Genomic DNA, 24,032 nt, shown 5'->3' with positions numbered 1-24,032 from the left:
CATACATAAAAAATGTTTTGTCCTTCTTTATCACCCTTTGGTCCACAATGCCCAGGAGGAAGGCCTCTGGTTTCTTGGGAAAGGTGTACCTGAACACCTTTTTAAATTCATTATAGATCATTTCCCAGAAGGCCTTCACTTTTGGACAAGTCCTCTTATTCTATATGTTAAGTCTGGAAGCTGTGCATATTCTGTCAGCTTAAGTTGCCATTCTTCTTGGGTTGGGACCTCACTCATTTTTCTTTTGGGTGCTAACAAAACATTGGTCGCAGTAGTGGCATACATAAATAACCCTTTCCTTTCTTTTTTTGACACCTGGGAATTTCAGCCTGAATTATCCCCAACAAAAAGGACTCTGTGTTTTTTTTTTTTGGAAAAGTACTTTTAAACATTTTTTCCCCCAATTCATTATGGATTATTTCCCAATACTCTTTTACCCTTTTACAAGCCCACCACATGTGAAAGAACGTTCCCTCAACCTCTTTGCATCTCCAGCACTTATCTGATTCATCTTATACATCTTAGCAAGCCTACTCAGAGTTGAATACCACTGTAAATTCATATTTTTAAAGCAACTTGCTAAATGAATAAATAAAATTCTTCAGCCCTTTGGTGCGAATTTCTCCCAATAAACACATTTCTGTATGTAATTTGGATTAATGTGCACATTTCTGCAAACAGTTTCATCTAAAATATGCACATTTGCATGTTATTTTCACTAGCATATAATTCTTATGCATGTTTTTATGGGATGTATACAATTTGGCAAACTTGGTTTCATCAGAGAACCGCATTGCAAAATTGTTTTTTTTTTAAATAATTTTTATTAATTTTCACAACCAACAAAAAACAGAAAAAAGAAAACAACAACGCACACAAAAAGAGAAAAGAAATAGACATATACAAAACACAAAAAGCGTGACTTCCCCATACCTCCCTTACACTGCATCCTTGTTTTGCAATTTTTCAGCAACCCTTTAGTCCTTTTTTCTATTTGTATCTCTCTCAGATTTCTTAACATTATTATTTACAGCTGTAATTCTCTGTTTCTTACCCCCTGACATCTCAACAGTCCACAATCTTACAACAATTTTTAAGATATAATTTAAATTTTTTCCAATCCTCCTCCACTGTCTCTTTCCTCTGGTCACGGATTCTGCCGGTCATCTCTGCCAGTCCCATAAATTCAGTCACCTTCATCTGCCATTCTTCCAGAGTGGGTAGTTCTTGCGTCTTCCAATACTTTGCCAAAAGAATTCTTGCCGCTGTAGTTGCATACATAAAAAATGTCCTATCCTTTTTTGGTACCAGTTGGCCAACCATACCCAGGAGAAAAGCCTCCGGCTTCTTTGAAAAGGTCCACTTAAGGACTTTCTTAAGTTCATTATAGATCATTTCCCAGTAGGCCTTAATCCTTGGGCAGGTCCACCAAAGGTGGTAAAAGGTTCCTTCAGACTCATTACATTTCCAGCATTTGTTATTGGGCAAATGATAGATCTTTGCAAGCTTGACTGGTGTCATGTACCACCTATAGATCATTTTCATTATATTCTCTTTTAAGGCACTACATGCCGTAAATTTTATACCAGTGGTCCATAACTGCTCCCAGTCAGCAAACATGATGTCATAACCAATATCCTGTGCCCATTTAATCATAGCTGATTTAACCGTTTCTTCCTGTGTATTCCATTTCAGCAGCAAGTTATACATTCTAGACAGATTCTTAGTATTGGGTTCTAACAGTTCTATTTCTAACTTCGACCTCTCCTTCTGGAATCCTACTTTCCTGTCTTGCTTAAATACCTCATTTATCTGATGATAATGTAACCAATCTCGAACTTTATGCTTTAGCTTATCATAACTCTTAAGTTTAAGCTTTTCACCATCTTGTTCTAAAATTTCACAGTATTTTGACCAATTGGTGTCCATGTTAAGTTTTTTCACTGCCTTAGCTTCCATTGGTGACAACCACCTGGGGGTTTTACTTTCCAACAAATCTTTATATCGAATCCAAACATTATACAATGCTTTCCTAACAATATGGTTTTTAAAACCCTTATGCACCTTTACCTTGTCATACCATAGATATGCATGCCAACCAAAGTTATTGTCATACCCTTCTAGGTCCAAAATGTCTGTGTCCTCAAGAAGTAGCCATTGCTTCAGCCAGCAAAATGCTGCTGATTCATAATAGAGTTTTAGGTCTGGCAGGGCAAATTCCCCTCTATCTTTCGCATCTGTTAAAATCTTAAACTTTATTCTGGGCTTTTTGCCCTGCCAGACAAATTTAGATATGTCTTTCTGCCACCTCTTGAAGCAATCCATCTTGTCCAAAATCTGTAATGTCTGAAATAAAAACAACATTCTCGGCAATACGTTCATCTTGATAACAGCAATCCGGCCTAACAAGGAAAGTCTCAGCCTAGACCATATGTCTAGATCTTTCTTCACTTCTGTCCAGCATTTTTCATAATTATCTTTAAATAGATTCACATTCTTAGATGTTAAGTTCACCCCCAGATATTTCACTTTTTTCGTTATTTCCAAGCCAGTTTCACTCTGAAATCTATCTTTTTCTTCCATTGTTAAATTTTTTTCCAGCACTTTTGTTTTTTGCTTGTTCAATTTAAATCCTGCCACTTGACCAAATCTCTCAATTAACTCTAGCACTCTTTTAGTACTAGCGTCTGGCTGTTGCAATGTTAGTACTAGATCATCTGCGAATGCCCTTAATTTATAATGTTTTGCTCCGACCCCGCATTGCAAAATTGGGATCTGTGTTACTTTCGAAGGATGGCTGCGTTTAGGTTATTACATCATGTCAGAAATTTGGTAGACTTGCCTTTTAAATGCACATCAAAACCTATTTCTACCCCATCACTAGTTGGGGAATTGAATTCTATAGTTTAACTGTGTGGGATAAGGAATTTGCCAATGACAACTAAATCCACTATAATCCTGTAATTTAAATGTTCCAAAGAGTTGTCCTAGGAAGCCTTATTTTGTAGGAAAACATTTGTGAGTAAGCATAAAAATAATACAACCCTTAGGCCCTATAGATTGGATATTGGTAACCGCTGGTTAAACCCTTCAGCTGTTACAGAGCACAAAAATAGCATCAGGAAGAAAAATCCAATCCACGTTGTCAAACCCCACACCCAATTTCAAATACAGTTTAAAAGGGTATTTCATCAGTGGTTTTCATAATTCATGATTAGCACGGGAAATCTTCTTTCACCTTGAAAGATGCAAGGCTTCATCTCCCAGGGAAAGAGGGAAAGAAATAGGCAGAGCCTCTTCCTAAGGCTACATTGTTCTCCTGCCTAAGGACAGAAATGATTTTTTATCATTCTACAATAGATGTGTGTAGTTAGATCAAAGATTGGAGCGGCTGAGCTCTTCCCCCGCGAATGCTTTGCAGTTCAGAGTCTCAGCCTGGGGCCAGCGCCACGTGGTTTCCTTTGCTCTTTCGAGAGGCAAGGAGATTTCTAAAAAGATTCCAAACAAACATGAAACATGCAAGTGCAAAAAATAAAAAATAAACCCTCTCAGTGATGCTGCTATTTCCTTATCAACTTTGTATAGTTAAATTGCAGAGGTATTCAAACAGTTCTGCTGGCGGCGGGCGGGGGCCCTGTTGTTTGCCATATATTATACCGCAAACTTTCCTTTTAAAAGCATTGCTCCCCCATCAGCACACCACTGTGATATCGTCTAATCTGCTCTGTAGTGCTACAAGGCAAAGTTGGTTCCCACACTACCTTTCTTTCTTTTGTTTTTAGCATTTTGCATTCCTACATGTCCAAGAGGAAAGAAACAAGGCGAGAATGGCCACTTAGCTTGCAGCCATTGGTGCTGGCTCCCTGGGGCACCTGAGCACCCACAAAATTTCCCACGAAGGGACCGGGTATCGACAAATTTCAGCACCAGGACCATGCACGCTGCATGGCACCCATGGCCCCAGGAACCCACAGTCATATTGGCAACACCTATTTGGTGTTTCCAGCTTTCGGACTAGTTGCAGGACCTTAGCCAGACCTAGCAGAGTACATGCAGAATCCACGGAAGCAATTGGCAACTTGGCTGCAGACAGGATAGATGAAGCAGGAACCAGGAACTTATAGTTAGGTGTTTATTATATACAGTGGACTATTTACAGGAACAGAACACAGATCTTTAGCTAGCTCTCTCTGACACGACTCACAACTCCTACACTGACACAGAACTCTGAACCTCTGAACTCACATATTCCAGTTAGTACGCCATTAATTATCACTCCCTTGAGAGAGCTTGACCAATCAGGGAGCTGTCTGCATGTCTCTGTTATCACCAGGCAGACTTACTCCTTCAGATTGCCTTCTGGATGGCTGCCAAATCTTAATTGACTCTGTGTGAGTAGCTGCATGTACAAAGTTTCCCAACAAGTCAGGGCCAAGCTGACACTCCTGCTTGCAGCTCTGGGCAGGTGGTGGTTGTAGCCTGGTGTGGGCTCTGGCACACATCCGGATTTGGTACGGTGAGGGTGCCACTTCCTCTTCCACCAGCCATACTGACTGCTGGCGTTCCCCTGTGATTGTAGCCAGCTTGGGGACATGACCTGAGGAGCGGACCAGAGAGAAGACTTCACCCCCCCCCCAGCTTTCCTCTATGTATATTATATCACCGGGCAATGCTCTGCAAAGATATGCACATTAGGCAGAATCACATTACAGTGGTACCAGGGTTAAGAACTTAATTCGTTCTGGAGGTCCGTTCTTAACCTGAAACTGTTCTTCACCTGAAGCACCACTTTAGCTAATGGGGCCTCCTGTTGCCGCCGCGCCGCTGCTGCATGATTTCTGTTCTCATCCTGAAGCAAAGTTCTTAACCAGAGGTACTATTTCTGGGTTAGCGGAGTCTATAACCTGAAGTATCTGTAACCTGAAGCATCTGTAACGCAAGGTACCACTGTACAAACATGTGTATATTAGGTTAGATTTTCACGAGGACTTTTTTTCAATAAGAAAATGTGCAAACTGATGTGGAAGTTGGTGCCTCAGGAAGAAAATCAACCTGAAAGTGTCCCCAGGGTAAAAATAGATAAAGTGGGACCCCAAATCTTTTACATGTGGTAGACATCTCACTCTGCCTAATGGTACTTCTCCTACCTGAGCAGTTATCTTTCCACAAGGGCCAACATAGATGGCAAAATCCAGCACTGCATGAGCTCTGGGAGTGAAGCTTTCTCCCGATTGAAGTGCAGAGTGTTTGAAGACCGGGACATTCACAGGGAAACCAAAATGCTTGTTTACAAAGCTATTGTACTACCAACCTTACTGTATGCTTGTGAAACATGGACCACTTATAAATGCCATCTCCAACTCCTTGAAAAATTCCATCAACAGTGTCTCCGAAAATTTTTACACATCACTTGGGAAGACAGGCAAACTAATGCCAGTGTACTAGAATAAGCAAAGATCACCAGTGTCAAAGCAATGGTTCTTCAACATCAACTTTGTTGGACTGGTCATGTTGTGCGGATGCCTGATTATTGTCTTCCAATGAAACTACTCTTTTCCTAGCTTAAAAATGGAAAGTGTAATGCTGGTGGTCAACAAAAGAGGTTTAAAGACTCTCTGAAGGCAAATCTTAAAAAATAGGAAACACTGGCCTGCGAGCGCTCCAGTTGGAGAACAGCCAAAGGTGTCATGAGCTTTGAAGATACTCAAACTCAGGAGAAACAGGAGAAACATGCTAAAAGGAAGGCATGCTTGGCAAACCCTCACCGTGATCAACTCCCGCCCGGAAACCTATGTCCCCACTGTGGAAGGACGTGTGGATCCAGAACTGGCCTCCACAGTCACTTACGGACTCACCGTTATAACCGTGTATATGGAAGACAATCTTACTTGTCTACAAGTGATCGCCAAAGAAGAAGACTGTCAGCCATGAATACGTATTGTCGTTAAAGACAGAGACCTGAACAAAAGTAGCATGTTGCCTTTAAAATGTGGGTGTTATTTCCAGTTTTATTTCCATGAGAAATGGGAGTTGAGATACCTCCCGCACCAAAAACATCCTTCTTCACACTAGCGTTATCATGAAAGATTCAGGAACATTCAGAAGTTCCTTTTCTCAGAGATGGCGGGATTCTTTATTCTTTTTGCGCTGCAGAATAGAAAATGGTTGCGTTCTCCACAGCTTTGGCGTCTCTAAACAGGAGGAGCTGCCACAGTAGTCTCCTTGCATCTTCATGGTGGACAGAAATAACCCTTGGATCATCCAAGACATCTTGGGAACATTAAAGAGAATGCATTCATCGTAGCATAAATTATACAATATATGTGAAATTATGCAATCATCTCTTCATACATAACCACACCATCTCCCGAGGCCTATAAACAAGCCTGAGCTGCACACCATCCAGAATCTATTCTCATGGAACTTGGAACAGAGAGAGTTGCAAGCACTGATTTCTAAAAAGCTGTCAGGCTCTATCTGTGTCCTAGCATCCTTCCTGGTTTATTTGCCCACTAAGAGTAATGCAATTAGATTTGGCAGCACCCATCCAATATCTGTGCGACATTAATAATATACAATCCCTACACTAAAACAAAGCTATGAAATATCAGTCTTGTATAGCCATTCAGCATCTCTTCCCTCCCACACCCAACCATATATAGTGAAAGAATTTCAGATTGCTTCATATCATCTCTAGCATCCTTATCACTCACTGCCAATACATAGATGGGAGGTACATAGTAAGTCATAGCCATGCCAAACTGTGTCTCTCAAACCAATGGTCAAACTTTCTGTTAGGGACCTCTTCTAATGTCTTGCCCATACATGGATTTCATTTGAGGTTTGTTCTGTGACAAATATCACCCACCCACCCTCCCTTTAGTACATTTCTATGTTTTTGACCTTGCTATGGACCTGTGGTTGGTCACCTTGGTTGTCCAAGGGGCCTGGTAGGAATTTTTATCCAACTGGCCACTTGGTTTTTCACCTATCTCGTAGCAAATCATCACAACCTTTTGGGTATTGGCGGTTAGGCATTGGAATATGTTTGTGTATTGGAGGGCAGGGTGTGGCCATTACCTGCCCCTCCACTTTTGGGTATTCCGTTAAAGGAATCTGGCGGTCGTGGATCCTGTCCGACACCCTTGCTAGTGGCTAGGGCCATGGCACGACCCCCAGTGACAACAGGGGGAGCTTCCAGTTGTATTTGCATCAACAAACTCCTCCTACTGGTGGTTAACCCTTGATAGACTCACTTCTCCCTGAGGGGGTGGAGTCACGCTCTGTTATTTTATCCAATGCCTAAGCCAGTATCACTCACATGCTGTAATCAATAAAGTTGTGGCCTTTTTTAGCCCATTAACCTAATATACTGCGTCCTTGTGCCTTTCGTATCCTCAAGCAGGCGGCGGGTCCTTGACTCACAACTCAATGACCCGAATGAGTTTTATTCTGATCTCTGGGTAGAGCTAGGCAAACCCTTTCACATCTGATTTGTTAGTGTGGTAAACCTGAATAATATCCAGACTAACAAATCAGATGTCGACTGTTATTTGTTCATATATATATATTTATTAAATTTTCTTTTTTACAATTTAAAATACTCATTTTACATCCTTAAGATATCAATGACTTCCCTTCTCTTTCCATGGTTCATTTTACATATCTAACATCCCTGCATATTTTACAAAAACTATACCACTCAGAATACCATTATTGCATCCATCACAACTTATTTACACTGTTGAATTTATCTTAATGCTGCCAACTTTTTCAGCTGTACACAATTATTTCCCTTATATTCAATAAACATTTTCCAATCTTCTTTAAATGTATGTTCTTCTTGTTCTCTTATTCTATATGTTAAGTCTGCAAATTGTGCATATTCTATCAACTTAAGTTGCCAATCTTCTTTGGTTGGGACCTCACTAGTTTTCCATTTGGGGGCTAACAAAACACGGGCTGCAGTAGTAGCGTATATAAATAGCTTTTTTTGACACCTGGGAATTTCAGACTTAATTATCCCCAGCAAAAAGGACTCTGTTTTGAGGGGGAAAGAACTTTCCACTGTTATTTGTAACTGGAGTGGTCCACACACTTAGGTCACATCCACACCAGATACTTTCAACCTGCATTTAAAGCACATGGATTTCCCCCAAAGAATTCTGGGAACTGTAGGTTCCTTCTCACCAAGGTGCAATTTGCAGCACTCTTGATGTACTACAGTTCCCAAGAGTCCATGTGCTTTAAATGTGCATTGAATGTGATTTCAATGTGTGGGTGTGACCACAGTGAATCCCAAATTTGAGCCATTATTGCTGCTACCACTCCATCCTAGCCCTAATTTGGCATGCATACATGAGAGCCTTTCCAGCACAGGAAATTTTCATCAGATGCTGGAAAAAGTTATATGCATATCAATATGATAAATTCTTCTTGGACTACTGCAATACACTCTACAAGGGGCTACCTTTGAAGATGACCCCAAAACTACAATTAATCCAGAATGCGGCAGCTAGACTGGTGACTGGGAATGGCTGCCGAGACCACATAACACCGGTCCTGAAAGACCTTCATTGGCTCCCAGTACGTTTCTGAGCACAATTCAAAGTGCTGGTGCTGACCTTTAAAGCCCTAAACAGCCTCTGCCCAGTATACCTGAAGGAGCGTCTCCACCCCCATCGTTCAACCCAGACACTGAGGTCCAGCTCCAAGGGCCTTCTGGCTGTTCCCTCACTAAGAGAAATGAGGTTACAGGGCCTTATCAGTAGTGGCACCCACCCTGTGGAATGCCCTCCCATCAGATGTCAAGGAAATAACTTTTAGAAGACATCCAAAGGCAGCCCTGTTTAGGGAAGCTATTAATGTCTGATGTTTTATTATCACATTATTATTATTATTATTATTATTATTATTATTATTATTATTATCATTATCATTATCATCATCATCATCATCATCATCATTAATTCTGTTGGGAGCTGCCCAGAGTGGCTGGAGAAACCCAGCCAGATGGGTCGGGTATGGATAATATATTAATAATAATAATAATAATAATAATAATCATCATCATCATCATCATCATCTGCAATCTTTTGCATTGAGGTTAGCGGAGAGAGTAGCTGCTTGACTCCCAACCATCAAGGGCAAGTTGTTCTGCTATATATGCTGGTGGCTTCTGGGTGTTCAGGACATCAGCCAAAGGAAAGATGGTCAGCTCATCTCCAGACTCTTCCATTTGCTCACTAGAATTACTCCCCAGGAGCTGTTTCAGTATCAGCTGATCCCAGCTACAGGCAGCATGGTTAAAGCCATCCTAGCCCTTAGCTAGCTCTCATTAATAACAACTTTCTAAGCTTCATAATAGAGCCTATTGTATAAGAAATAATTTATGTCACCACAGGTCTGTAGGCCACAAACCGAATCTGATTCTGGCTCACAACTAGCCCGGCTCATTAAAAGTAATGTGATGAAAATTACAAATGTGTTGCTTCTCAAAGAATTGAGTGGGGGGTCCGTATTGTTCTCTTTGCAGCATCAGCCTAAGAACTTTGGCTCCTGTTCATGTTTAACTGCAGACACATTTAATTGCAAATATCATAAAATCTCACAGGTAACAGGAACGTAAGACACTGCCTTAAACCAGGATAGACTATGGGCTGTATTCAGTGGAGCAATAAATCACTGACTCCATTGGCATAAGGATATATCCATGTGAAACAGAATGCTCTCCCCCTCTGGACCAGAAAGAAAACTTCTGAGGAAGAACACAGTGAACAAGAAGTCTGGATTGTTGTTTTCAAGAGGACACCTTAAGAGGGAAATAAGATGTTCATTGTGGAATAATAATAATAATAATTTATTATTTATACCCCGCCCATCTGGTTGAGTTTCCCCAGCCACTCTGGGCGGCTCCCAATCAAGTATTAAAAACAATACAGCGTTAAATATTAAAAACTTCCCTGAACAGGGCTGCCTTCAGATGTCTTTTAAAAATAAGATAGCTACTTATTTCCTTGACATCTGGTGGGAGGGCATTCCACAGGGCGGGCGCCACTACCGAGAAGGCCCTCTGTCTGGTTCCCTGTAACCTCACTTCTCACAGGGAGGGAACCACCAGAAGGCCCTCAGCGCTGGATCTCAGTGTCCGGGCTGAATGATGGGAGTGGAGACGCTCCTTCAGGTATACTGGACCAAGGCTGTTTAGGGTTTCAAAGGTCAGCACCCACACTTTGAATTGTGCTCAGAAACGTACTGGGAGCCAATGCAGATATCTCAGAACCGGTGTTATGTGGTCCCGGCGGCCACTCCCAGTCACCAGTCTAGCTGCCACATTCTGGATTAATTGCAGTTTCCGGGTCACCTTCAAAGGTAGCCCCATGTAGAGCGCATTGCAGTAGTCCAACCAGGAGATAGCTAGAGCATGCACCACTCTGGTGAGACAGTCTGCGGGCAGGTAGGGTCTTAGCCTGAGTACCAGCTAGAGCTGGTAGACAGCTGCCCTGGACACACAATTAACCTGCGCCTCCATGGACAGCTGTGAGTCCAAAATGACTCCCAGGCTGTGCACCTGGTCTTTCAGGGTCAGAGTTACCCCATTCAGGACCAGGGATTCCCCCACACCCGTCTGCCCCCTGTCCCCCAAAACAGTACTTCTGTCTTGTCAGGATTCAACCTCAATCTGTTAGCCACCATCCATCCTCCAATAAATTAATACTGTATTATAAAAGGGATGAATGGTTAGCAAAGGAACACTATTAGCAGCAAGGCATGGGCAATTTATGGACAGCTCTTGGAAAGGCAGCTTGTTCCAACAGCCCTCCCCCCCCCCCCAGATCAGAATTGAACCCTATATATATTGTGTGAGGCCTGGAGACTGCCTCAAACCTCACCTCATTAGTGAAGAACAGATTTTTTAAAGAGGTTGCCCTTTGGCTTGAGGTCTAGCTCTCTATATTCTCTCGAGGGCTTCAACTGACCAATTGGATGGTGTAGCCTACTGGTTCAGAAATCCCTACTGGTTGCTGGATCTTCTGTATTGCAGCATTTTGTTTGCTTGTCTGCAGATGGGTTTTCTGACCCTCATATGTTTTCTAGGTCCGTGTCTTCACCACGATAGCATCTAGCAGGAATAAGTAAAATTGCCAAATCCTCAGGATGAAATAAAAGTGTGAGTCACACCCAAAGAAAGAACAACTGCTTTGGTTCCATGTAACATTAGCTATTAGCATTGTATTAAAATCTGCAAGCAGCCTGGATATATTGCTATGCTTGGCCTGATGATGTCCAGAATGTACAAACCTGAATGATAAATCTTGAGTGACTATCAGAGTTTGGGGTTTTTCCCCCCAGCAGAAACACACATACCTAAAAATGTATTAATCTAATTACCGCTTTGCATTAGAGAGTCTTTAATGTGCTTGGAATAAACTTGAGGAGGTTTGAAGTTAATGGGGCAGATTTCATGAGTTTTTAATATTCTGTTCATGCTCATTTCATTCATTCTTGTTAGTTTCAACAGAATTGCTGTGCAATGTCTTAAGGGCTCCACAGATTCACTGTTCATGTATCCTCAGATACTGGGAAATGAATAAGCAGTCTCCCTTTAGTCAGAGGAATGTGCTTCTGCTGCCTCTATTTTGGCTTGTCCTGCCTAGCAGAAGTTTCAGATCTCTCAAACTAGTCTTTGAGATGCCCCTCAGACAGAACTCAGCATATACTTGTGAATAAACAATTATCTTCCATCATCATCCCCAATAATATCAAAGCCCGGATCATTCCTGGAGTTACGATTGAAGGCAGGCTCTTACTTTTCCTACAAAAGTTACCGGTACATAGACTCCTGGTTTTACATACATCAGTCTATGTGACTTTTGTAGGAAAATTAATTGTCTGTTTTCAATAGTAACTCATAGAAATGTGGTTGTGTATTAGCAGGGGTGCAAATTGCAAATGTTTTCATTTTCGGCCACCTCTGGTTTTACTGAGGCCAAAAAAAAAAACCAACCACCATGAGAAATGCTTCAAGTATCAATCACAGCTCCCTTTTGCAATGATGTGGGTGGCGCTGTGGTCTAAACCACTGAGCCTCTTGGGCTTGCTGATCAGAAGGTCAGCAGTTCGAATCCTTGCAATGGGGTGAGCTCCCGTTGCTCTGTCCCAGCTCCTGCCAACCTGGCAGTTTGAAAGCACGCCAGTGTAGGTAAATAAATAGGTACCATTGCGGCAGAAAGGTAAATGGTGTTTCCATGTGCTCTGACTTCTGGCACGGTTTCCTGTTGTGGCAGAAGAAGTTTAGTCATGTTGGCCACATAACCCAGAAAGTTGTCTGTGGACAACACCGGCTTCCTCTGCCTGAAAATGAGATGAGCGCCGCTACTCCATAGTTGCCTTTGACAGAACTTAACCATTCAGGGGTCCTTTATCTTTACCTTACAGCTCCCTCTTACCAAACAAGTAAATGTGTTTTCCAAAAGGTAAAACTGTCCAGATCTGTAATTTGGATAAAATACCTCTTTATGATTTATCCATCCACAATATTTATTTCCTTCCTTGCTGCCTGACAGTAGGCCTTCGAGGCAGCTGGCAATAAGTGAAAATTGATATATAATAATATTATTTTAAAAGGCAGTGGTGACTGATCAAGTCTCTGGTGGGACGATGATGGACTGTGTCCTTAGGCCTTAGCTATTGCTGCTGGTGGTGGTATGTGTGTTTTTCAACTGATGCTCTTCAGTGTTTCCATGGAAACCATATGGGACAAAAGAGACGTGGGTGACGCTGTACTCTAAACCACTGAGCCTCTTGGGCTTGCTGGTTAGGAAGGTTGGTGTTTCGAATCCCTGTGATGGGAAGAACTCCCGTTACTCTGTCCCAGCTCCTGCCAACCTAGCAGATCTAAAGCACACCAGTGCAAGTAGATAAATAGGTACCCCTGCAGTGGAAAGGTAAACAGTGTTTCTGTGCGCTCTGGTTTCCATCACAGTGTCCCACTGTGCCAGAAGTGGTTTAGTCATGCTGGCCACATGACCCAGAAAGCTCTCTATGGTCATATGCCAGCTCCCTCAGCTTGAAAGCGAGATGAGCGCCACAATCCCATAGTTGCCTTTGACTGAACTATCCAGGGGGTCCTTTACCTTGACCTTGACCTATATGGGACAATAGATTCTTCCCCATTTGTGCTACCTAGCAACCCAGGGTCCTTTCCCATGCCTTATGTGTTAGAACTTCTGCAATTGGCTGAGCCTTTCATGGAAAGCAGAAGTTTCCACATCTGCTCCATGTTGTATGAAACAAGAGACAGAGCCACAAGCTGGGAGCAAAATCCCATGGTGGCAGAAAACTCGCTTGTTCTTCACTTGCTGTTCCGCGCGTAAATGTGCTTAAACAGCACCCTGCCAATCCACAGGCATCTGCACCATCTGGAAGGTGTCAGTTGCCACAGTGACACCTTGGATATTTGCCTTCAGTTTGCAGAAAGGAATCACAGAAGCCAACTGTGTTTTGATCAGCATCCAGAGATTTTTTTTAACGAATTTCTGCAAACCACCTCCGAGCTCGCTGCAGCCCCATGGGAAGTGCAGGAGTTATTTGTGCCTCTGGTTTTTTAAATATGTATAAAGAGGAGGAAAGGCAGTTTTGTGGCCATTGATTGAGATGTTCTTGGGTGATGACCTTGCCTGTTATAGTAATAAGAAAATTCCCGTCGTTATTAAAGAGTGGCGTATGTGTAAATGGAGAGTTTGTGTAACTCCGAAAGGATGCAGTGTGTTTCTCTGTAAGTTCTTTGTCAGGGAGCACCAGGCCACTCAGTATCAGGGCAGGATTTGTCCTTAACTAAACAAAGTCTCACAGTGCGGTGATCTTCAGCCTTGAATGTCCATAGCCTATAATCCATAGCCATTGGCTGATTTCGATGGGGTTGATGGGAGCTGTACTCTTTTGGGGAAGAAATTTGAAGAAGACAGACAGCTGTCCACAGACAGCTTCCGGGTCATGTGGCCAGCATGACTAAGCCGCTTCTGGCGAACCAGAGCAGCACACAGAAATGCTGTTTACCTTCCCGCCAGAGTGGTACCTATTTATCTACTTGCACTTTGATGTGCTTTCAAACTGCTAGGTTGGCAGGAGCAGGGACCGAGCGACGGGAGCTCACCCCGTCAAGGGGATTCGAACCACCGACCTTCTGATCAGCAAGTCCTAGGCTCTGTGGTTTAACCCACAGCGCCACCCGCGTCCCCATATAAACCTCTCCATATAAACTCTGTCGCCATATAAACTCTCTCCCCACATAAACCTCCCCAAACTCTACATTCATCATCTGAGGCCATTCTTTGTATATCACTTCCATATGAGGTCTGGAGGGTGGAAACACGAGAACGGGCCTTGTCTGTAGTGGCTCCCTGTTTGTGGCATGCTCTCCCCGGGGATTTTCGCCTGGCACCTTCATTCTATATTTTTAGGCACCAGGGAAAAGTGTTCCTCTTCAACCAGGCCTTTGGCTGATTAATATCCAACAGCCTTTTAAATATGTTTATGGGAAGGAGAGGGGGTTATTGTTTTGGTTTAATCATTTACTTATGTTTTGTATTGTATTTTATTCTGGGAACTGTCCTGGGGTCTTTTGATGAAGGGAGGGGTATAAATTTAATAAATATTAATAGTAATATCTGAGGTAAAATGCCAGCCAGGATCAGCATCATGTGAGACTACAAATAATGGCAAGGTATGTGCACACATTGACAGAGAATATTGTTTGGCGGTGGGGGACATGAATCAACTCAAAAGCAAAAGTTCATGAGGCAGTAAAGTTTCAGCAGGAAGAAAACAATAAGAAGACCCATGGGTAAAGATACAAAATGCAGAAAATAACAAATTTGTGGCCACTTGGGCATATGATGTATACGATGGTTGCTTTTGTGAGGCTGTCGTGGCCATTCATGGCCATCAAGATACTTGATGACATGCTGCCAACCACTTACTGTTCCTTATGCATGATGAAGGATCTGATGCCAAACAACCATCATTGAATCTTGAAGATTCCAACCTACGCTATAGGGATCCTGTGTTGCATTGACACACAAACTCATATCCAAAGTAAAATACTTGGGGTCAGGTTTAAAGCAGAATCGACAGAAGTCATAGACATACATGCATAATTACTGACCAGAGAAGAGTGGCAGACCAAGCTTATGGAATACCATGGTACCTCGGGTTACATATGCTTCAGGTTACATACGCTTCAGGTTACAGACTCCACTAACCCAGAAATAGTACCTCAGATTAAGAACTTTGCTTCAGGATGAGAACAGAAATCGTGCTCTGGCGGCACGGCAGCAGTGGGAGGCCCCATTAGCTAAAGTGGTGCTTCAGGTTAAGAACAGTTTCTGGTTAAGAACGGACCTCCGGAATGAATTAAGTACTTAACCCGAGGTACCACTGTATGCAGAAATGGCAAGACTGATGGGAAAGATCAGAAACCAGGAAGACCAAGTATTTTTAAAAAGACTGGAATAACTTTCTAACATATTTGAGAGGTCACTGTAAACAGTTGAAATCATTGGCAGGAATACAATGACACTTGGAATGTAATGTGGATTTTGGATACTATGATTATATAACAGATAAATTACAGTAAAAGATGCAGGAATAAAATTCAGAATTGGAACCCACGGAGGGAAGGAAGAAGGTCTCAAGGTTTGAAAGAACCCTTTTAAAAAAATACATGTGAAAATGTTTATGGTGTATAACTTTTATGTAAAAGTAATAAATAACAATAACAATAACAATAACAATAACAATAATAATAATAATAAAGACATGCATGCATAATGCTATTGGGGAGAAGTGAGTTTGATTACTATGTGACCACTTGTGTTGTTGTTTTTATTTTTTTATATGTAATTTATTGCATTGTCTGTCATTGTTAAATCACCTTGAAACTTTGGTATAACATGATGAATAAGTCCCATAAATAATAAAATAAGGCAGGCCTTGCCATATCAGTTTCCGCACGTACTGTTTGCACTCCTTCATCCTGTATTTGCCATCCACAATGTAAACCTGTTTAAAACTTCCTTAAGAAAGCAGTGATCTCATTCTAAATGTATCATTAATGTGGAGTTTACAATAAAAAATGAGTTTCCCTCATTAGTAATTCATAAAAGTGAATTGATCCATTTTAATAGGCACAACTCTTTTTTCAAATGCCAGTCCTGATTAAAACAGCAAGCTACCTAAATTTGTCAATGCAGAATAATGACAGCTCCCGTTCTTCAGCATACACCTCTTTCAACAAAGAAACCTGAAGCGGTTTATGCTCTGGAAAACTATCCAAAGGAATCTTCTCACTTGACAGTTCTTTTGTCACCGTGCCGAAATAAAATAAATATAGCCTACTGAAGAAAACAGGATTGCTGATGTAGTTTGTCATTTTGAGAAGCGTTGCCTAAATTTTTTAAAGTGGAAAGACATGAAGCTTTATAAAATCTCACACTAACTAGAAGCGAAACGATACGCTCAGGTATCACAGTTCATTCTGTCATTTATGTTGGTGCTATTATTACAGTGTGTCTCTAACAAGGAGGACATTTCTGCCCCAAATTAAATTCATCTAGGTAATGTTGCACAAAAAGCACAAAGAAGCTTATCATAATTCCAGGGTACGATTTCAAATTCATCACTGATTTTCCATGCACACAGGTAGTTTCAAATGAGCTAGACAGCCCATTAGTACTGCGTAGAAGATACCAATTTCTGAAAATCAGTTCACACTATTGCATTTCCACAAGTTTCTATACAGGAGTGTTCTAGTTGTGTGTGAACGCTGCTCAAATGGGAGCTCAAGTGAGAGTTCAGCTTTTTTTCTGTGAACTGGAAAAAGCAAGCATAATTTTCTAGAGTGGCTGGGGAAACCCAGCCCGATGGGTGGGGTATAAATAATAAAATGATGATGTACCAAGAAAAAGTTGCAATCGGAAGTGAGGTGAGTTTATAGGTCTAAGGTTACACTGTGCATATTTTGGATCATTCACAAGAGCCACTTTATTAAGCAAGTGTCAGGAATGAGCAGCTCCGAGCGAAGGTTTGCAGCCAACTGCAAAAAGCAGCCAAGAACAGGGAGGCTGCTTTGATGTTAGTCAGACAGGGGAGAGTCGGCAGCTGCAACCTTTTTGGCTCTTCCTGACCTTGACAGGCCGGCTGAGGAGGCAGTGGCTAAGAGCAGGCTGGAACACAACCAAAGCTCTCCGGATGTTCAAATAGGCATGAACAGACACACAGAGAGTTTATTGGAACCGGAAGGGGCTGGAGATGATCCAAGCAGTCCTAGGAGTCGGTGTATAGGAGGGCTTCTAGACAGGAAGCAAAACAAAGGACGTAAGGTGCAGTTCAATATATTCTGTAGACACAGGAAGCAGTCTTCAGAAGGGTCATCTTGAATGATAATGCTAGCGGCTGCGTTAGAGCTGTCCAGACCTAGCTGTTTGTTTTTGCAATAAATCCTCCTTTTTAATTACCTACGCTTACTGCGTTATCAAGCTGGGGGCCTGGACTCCCGACAGCAAGTGAGCCAGAGGTTATCCATGAGATCACAAAACTCCCAGCACCATCATAAAAACTGTTGTTACAAGGAGTTGTATCTGACACCGTTGTTCAAAAGTGATTCCGCTCCTCCCATACAGCCATTTCTAATTTACTTTAGTTACTACTTGAGCAGATTTTGGGAAGAGATAAGTATAGGGCAAGAAGGGGAAGTCCCATTGTATGAAGGGAACTAAGCTCAATAAACACAGGAGACGTAACCGGCTGTGTTCTTAGATAAATAAGGTATGCTATTCATTGTATCAAGTTTCAACAGAAGTAACTCATAAAGTTCAACAAACGAACAAAGCAGAAGACCCAGTGGATCAGATCATTCTCTAGTCACTTCATGCATAAGGTCCGCCTGTGTAATGGTGTCTATTCTACCTGTCTGTCCATCCAATGACTTTTAAAGAAGTTCTTGAAAATTTCAGCACAGTTCTATGATTAACTTTGCAAGCTTCAATTGTAAATCAATCTATAAGTGCAAGAACAGAGTTATTCGTTCCGTTTAATTTAGAAATAATTGCAATGCCTGCTAGATAATCTTGAACAGGTATTATTTTAGTCTTTCATGAATTCTTCCAAAAAAAAAGCAATTTTGCTACATTGTATAGCATCTTTTAAAAAGCAAGCTTCTGGGTGTAATCCTTGGCAGCTTCTATTACATTTTCCTAAAATGTATCATTAGTTCCATTTCTGGATTGCTTGTCATGGTTCACAGACTGCCATCATGGGAAATCATCACACTTCATCAACACTTAAATTACTGACCTGCTGCAACTGGTTAGCCAAAGCGTTTTCTTAGTTGAATTAGCGGTGTCTCAGGGTGGATCTAAATGCAGGAATAGTGCTATAATTAAGTCAGAAATTAGATCATGTTAACGAAAGAAAAAAATCTCTATGGAAAATTGTGTTTTAAAATTCCCTGCTCTCTGCCGCCATCTGGTGTTGCATGTTTATATTGCATTCAAATCGCTGTTTCTTTACTAATGTAGCTGAGTCCTCTTTGTGTGTAGTAGGAGAACCACCAGTGAGGGGAAGGCAGAAGCCCCTACAGAATAGCTAAAAACTATCAGTGGACGAGAGCCAATTACCTTATCAGCCCAAGATGGGCATGCTAGCTTCCTTACAGGAGCAGTGCATGCACCGTGAATCCTTGACTCTTGTCTCTGACCTGGTTGTTGTCTGGGGCTGCTTGTTGTTGTTGTTTAGTCATTTAGTCGTGTCCGACTCTTCGTGACCCCATGGACCAGAGCATGCTAGGCACTCCTGTCTTCCACTGCCTCCCGCAGTTTGGTCAAACTCCTGCTGGTAGCTTCGAGAACACTGTCCAACCATCTCATCCTGTGTCGTCCCCTTCTCCTTGTGCCCTCAATCTTTCCCAACATCAGGGTCTTTTCCAGGAAGTCTTCTCTTCTCATAAGGTGGCCAAAGTATTGGAGCCTCAGCTTCATGATCTGTCCTTCCAGTGAGCACTCAGGACTGATTTCCTTAAGAATGGAGAAGTTTGATCTTCTTGCAGTCCATGGGACTCTCAAGAGTCTCCTCCGGCACCATAATTCAAAAGCATCAATTCTTCGGCGATCAGCCTTCTTTATGGTCCAGCTCTCACTTCCATACATCACTACTGGGAAAACCATAGCTTTAAGTATACGGAGCTTTGTTGGCAAGGTGATGGCTCTGCTTTTTAAGATGCTGTCTAGGTTTGTCATTGTTTTTCTCCCAAGAAGCAGGCGTCTTTTAATTTCGTGGCTGCTGTCACCATCTGCAGTGATCATGGATCCCAAGAAAGTTAAATCTTGGGCTGCTAGGTGGTGCTATCTCATCATGGCAAGAACCACCTCACTTCTTGGTTGCCATACAAGAGCTCTCAGTTCATACTTTCTCATACTTTCTCTTCTCCAACACACATAAGATGGCCTAGCTGCAAAACAGATCTTTCCCCATAGTTAGTTGCATTTCATGTATTGTCTTGGTTGCTTACATTTTAATCATCTATTGTAACTGATTGGGGGGGGGGGATTTCCTTCTATTGTCATTTGCTGATATTTTGTTTTCTCTGGTAAATATGATATGTGGACAGATTCTTGAATTGCCTTAATTGTTTATTTTTAGATCAGTTTTGAATTGTTCTAGGATGACTGGTTTTCATTTACTTTGCAATTCATGCAGGCCGTAAATTGCCTTGAGTGCAGGAAGGTGGAAAGATGGCATACAAATTAAAAATGATGTGAAATATATTTCAACACTGTGTGCTAATTAAAAGATACAGCCAAACCCCCACTCCACCCCACACACTTTTTCAAGCATCGAACAGCACTTCAGACAAGTTTGCATCCCCAGAGGATGCAGTTAATCACGAAGATTGTATATTTTTTACAGCGACTGTCAGAGCAGAGATATTAAAGTCTTAAAGCAAAATATTTTGGCTTCTGCCTCCTTCAGTTGCTCTGCTGTGAACCAAAGGGTACTTGTAGCCAATGTATCAGTTATAGTATACAGAAGATGGAATACTCAGAAACATTGCACTTGAAGTACCGAGTGATGCCTGGTATTGTCAAGGCCATGTGAGGTTAAGGTATCACATCTATAAAGAGATTAGCTGCTATCCCTTCTACAATAATTCATAATACAGAGATGCTGAGATTATCTGAACTGAAATGCTTTGAAACCAGTTACAATTGCCCCTGGTCCATCAAGATTGCAGTTTCCTGGTTCCTCAGACATGTGCTTAGGCAAATTGTTGTTTTGTTGTTGTTTAGTCGTTTCCACCACCCCTTCCTGTTGCCTCTAAGCCCTTTCTGATATCCTGCCCTCTTCTAGCAGGACTATTTTTTTCCTGCTGACCCTTTGCCTTTGAAGTTTCGACTTTTGACACCTCACCCAACCACAAACTCCGTCTGTTACTTTGTGGTGAAGAGAGTTCCCTATTGCTGTTTCGAACAAGGTGCTCAGAGATGGATTAGCCCAGGGCACTTAGCTTTTTGTTGTTGTTGTTGTTTAGTCGTTTAGTCGTGTCCGACTCTTCATGACCCCATGGACCAGAGCACGCCAGGCACTCCTGTCTTCCACTGCCTCCCGCAGTTTCGTCAAACTCATGCTGGTAGCTTCGAGAACACTATCCAACCATCTCGTCCTCTGTCATCCCCTTCTCCTTGTGCCCTCCTTCTTTCCCAACATCAGGGTCTTTTCCAGGAAGTCTTCTCTTCTCATGAGGTGGCCAAAGTATTGAAGCCTCAGCTTCATGATCTGTCCTTCCACTGAGCACTCAGGGCTGATTTCCTTCAGAATGGAGAGGTTTGATCTTCTTGCAGTCCATGAGACTCTCCAGAGTCTCCTCCAGCACCATAATTCAAAAGCATCAATTCTTCAGCAATCAGCCTTCTTTATCATCCAGCTCTCACTTCCATACATCAGTACTGGGAAAACCATAGCTTTTACTATACAGAACTTGTTGTTGTTTTACGCAAGTACTAAATATGGCATCCAGTGGCAATTTGCACTCACTGATGTGAATTACATTGCCAGACCTGCGGGTGATGTTCTACCAGCCGTAGTGCACTTTTTTATCTATACAGTTTTGAAGATAACCACCTTCCTGAGATAAACAAAGATGATACAAGGGACTCAGCTACACAGCTGGAAATAAAACGTGTTAAATGTGTTGTAAAGAACGATACACAAATATGAAACTAGATGGCGATAGTGAGCTATGCAACATTCAATGTGTTTTTCAAAACTTTTTTTTGAAAGCATTTTTACAGCGTTTTTCATATGTGTGTAGATTCCACCAGGCTTTGGTTTCAGAAAGTTGTGATTCAGGATTGCTTACCTGTGGTTTAAGCGTAACCCTCACTAACAATCTACATGGATCTGGAGCCCTGGCAGTATGCTATCATAGAACGCTTTAGCATCACAGCTCTCCAGTAAAGCAACTTGCTAGCTAAGGTTCTAAGCTCTCTGTGATTCCAGCTACTTCCATCGTTAATTTTGGAGGCATTTAATCGGACCTTGACAAATAGAGTTGCCTGTTCTTGTGATCACACGTTCTGAGCCTGGGGTGGAACTAACAGTTTTGTCTGGCTTTGGAGGTGAATGAGGAAAGGTCTAGGAAGTGAGCCTAACGTAAGTCCTTTCTATTTACCAAAGGTGTGCAGCTTTAAAAACATTTAAAAATGCCCTTGGTCCAGTATACCTGAAGGGGTGTCTCCACCCCAATCATTCTGCCCGGACACTGAACTCCAGTGCTGAGGGCCTTCTAGCGGTTCCCTCACTGCGAGAAGCCAAGTTACAGGGAACCAGGCAGAGGGCCTTCTCGGTGGTGGCACCCGCACTGTGGAACGCCCTCCCACCAGATGTCAATGAGGAAAACAACTACCAGACTTTTAGAAGACATCTGAAGGCAGCCCTGTTTATGGAAGCTTTTAATGTTTAATAGATTATTGTATTTTAATATTCAGTTGGAGGCCGCCCAGAGTGGCTGGGGAGGCTCAGCCAGATGGGCGGGGTATAAATATATTATTATTATTATTATTATTAGCCCTTTGCTCATCTTGTAGCTAGCTCAAAATGAAAAACCAGAAACCCGGGAGCCCAGTTTTCTCGCCATTTTGCAGCCCCATTGGCAGAACAGTTCAGAATAGCACCCAATTGCTGCCCTCAGTTATCGGGTACCATTGAATAGCAACCGTGCTTACAGGAGAGAGCAACGCTCTTTGCCCTGGACAAGCTATAGAGCAAGAAAAGAACGGAAATTACTCAGCACCATGAAGATGACAATATCGGATTTGAAAGGAAACTGGTGATGTCTAGTTGACTAGATGACAGCTCCCAGATCTGTCAAACCTCAAATGCCCTATAATGGAATTTTAATGAACAGCGCAGCGAAGCGGGAAATTATTGACAGAAACGGCTTGCTGACAAAAGTCGTCAAGAGAGACATAATGAGCCATGCATATGCGGAGTCTAAATAGCATATTTTAACCACTTGAGGAGTTCTTCACCTTTATAAAGGTGGTGAAGGAACCAAGCCTGTAGGGAAACAGAAGGTTGTTTCCAGTCTATTTGGCATATGCTTGGACACAGTAAGAAAGGGGGGGAGGGGGAGAGACAAGATTAGATGAAACCGAAAAGACAAAAGGCCTGCAAAAACATAAGAGGCGCATTACGCAGCTATGTCTGGCACAGTAACTGTTGAATGTGCTAGCAGTATGCATTGCGGTGACAGAATTGGCATGTCGTACTTTTCAGTTCCTTACAGCGGCATGCAGATAGCTGCTGTACATAGAATTTGCTGCAGAAAAATTCTCTGCAGTGTTGTAGAATTAGGCACACCCCTTTGGTGTGTGGCAGGGAGTGGGGGAGAAATTCAGTTCACCTTTCAATGTGAACCTCCCCAATTTGCAGTTCCTGAAAGATTTTTTGCCAGCTTTTTTGTGTAATGTAATGCATGTTGTTGTTGTTTAGTCGTGTCCGACTCTTCGGGACCCCATGGGCCAGAGCACGCCAGGCACTCCTGTCTTCCACTGCCTCCCGCAGTTTGGTCAAACTCATGCTGGTAGCTTCAAGAACACTATCCAACCATCTTCTCCTCTGTCGTCCCCTTCTTGTGCCCTCCATCTTTCCCAACATCAGGGTCTTTTCCAGGGAGTTTTCTCTTCTCATGAGGTGGCCAAAGTATTGGAGCCTCAGCTTCACGATCTGTCCTTCCAGTGAGCACTCAGGGCTGATTTCCTTCAGAATGGATAGGTTTGATCTTCTTGCTGTCCATGGGACTCTCCAGAGTCTCCTCCAGCACCATAATTCAAAAGCATCAATTCTTTGGCGATCAGCCTTCTTTATGGTCCAGCTTTCACTTCTGTACATCACTACTGGGAAAACCATAGCTTTAACTATACGGACCTTTGTTGGCAAGGTGATGTCTCTGCTTTTTAAGATGCTGTCTAGGATCCCTTCATGGATCACTGCCTTGCCATGGTGAAGGGGCTTGAATAACTCAGAGAAGCTATGAACTATGCCAAGCAGGCCACCCAAGATGGACAGGTCATAGTGGAGAGTTTTGACCAAACGTGATCCACCTGGAGGAAGAACCGGCAAGCCACTCCAGTATCCCTGCCAAGAAAACTCCATGGACAAAGACAACAGTCATAATGTAATGCATGCTTGCATGCATATATTCATGAAAATAGCATGCAAAAAAACCATGTATTGCATTACACAAAAATGCTGGCCAAAAATGTGTATATTAGCAGAAATGCACACTACAATGCCAATGATTTTTCACAAGGGATTTCTTTTCAAATTGATGCAGAAATGTGGTGAACTGGAAATATGAGAAATGGAAGTTGACATATTCATCCATCTCTAATGTGGCATAACAAAAAGGGAGAGACACAGAAACAAGAAATAAAGCAAAGAGGAGAAACTGGTTCTCAAAAGTGCCAACTATT

General features: G+C 42.3%; 1 long non-coding RNA gene across 5 annotated transcripts in view; it reads right to left on the bottom strand.

Annotated features, from left to right (window-relative positions):
• Positions 1–5,990: 5,990 nt before the first annotated feature.
• The window catches only part of LOC310848433, a 44,947-nt gene continuing 26,905 nt past the window's right edge, over positions 5,991–24,032 (bottom strand). For 4 of the 5 annotated variants that reach the window (XR_014566372.1, XR_014566373.1, XR_014566374.1 and 1 more), the window contains 2 exons: positions 10,893–11,122; positions 5,991–6,270 (listed from right to left, as the gene is read on the bottom strand). This is a non-coding gene — a long non-coding RNA (uncharacterized lncRNA). Of the gene's footprint in view, positions 6,271–10,892; positions 11,123–12,512; positions 12,652–24,032 lie in introns of those variants that run through there. The other variant, XR_014566376.1, reaches the window with a different exon arrangement.

Source organism: Podarcis gaigeae (genome assembly GCF_964106915.1).
Source record: "Podarcis gaigeae genome assembly, chromosome: 7".
Classification (NCBI taxonomy): domain Eukaryota; kingdom Metazoa; phylum Chordata; class Lepidosauria; order Squamata; family Lacertidae; genus Podarcis; species Podarcis gaigeae.
Note: the sequence above shows the minus strand (reverse complement) of the source record. Positions and strands in the feature narration are given on the sequence as shown.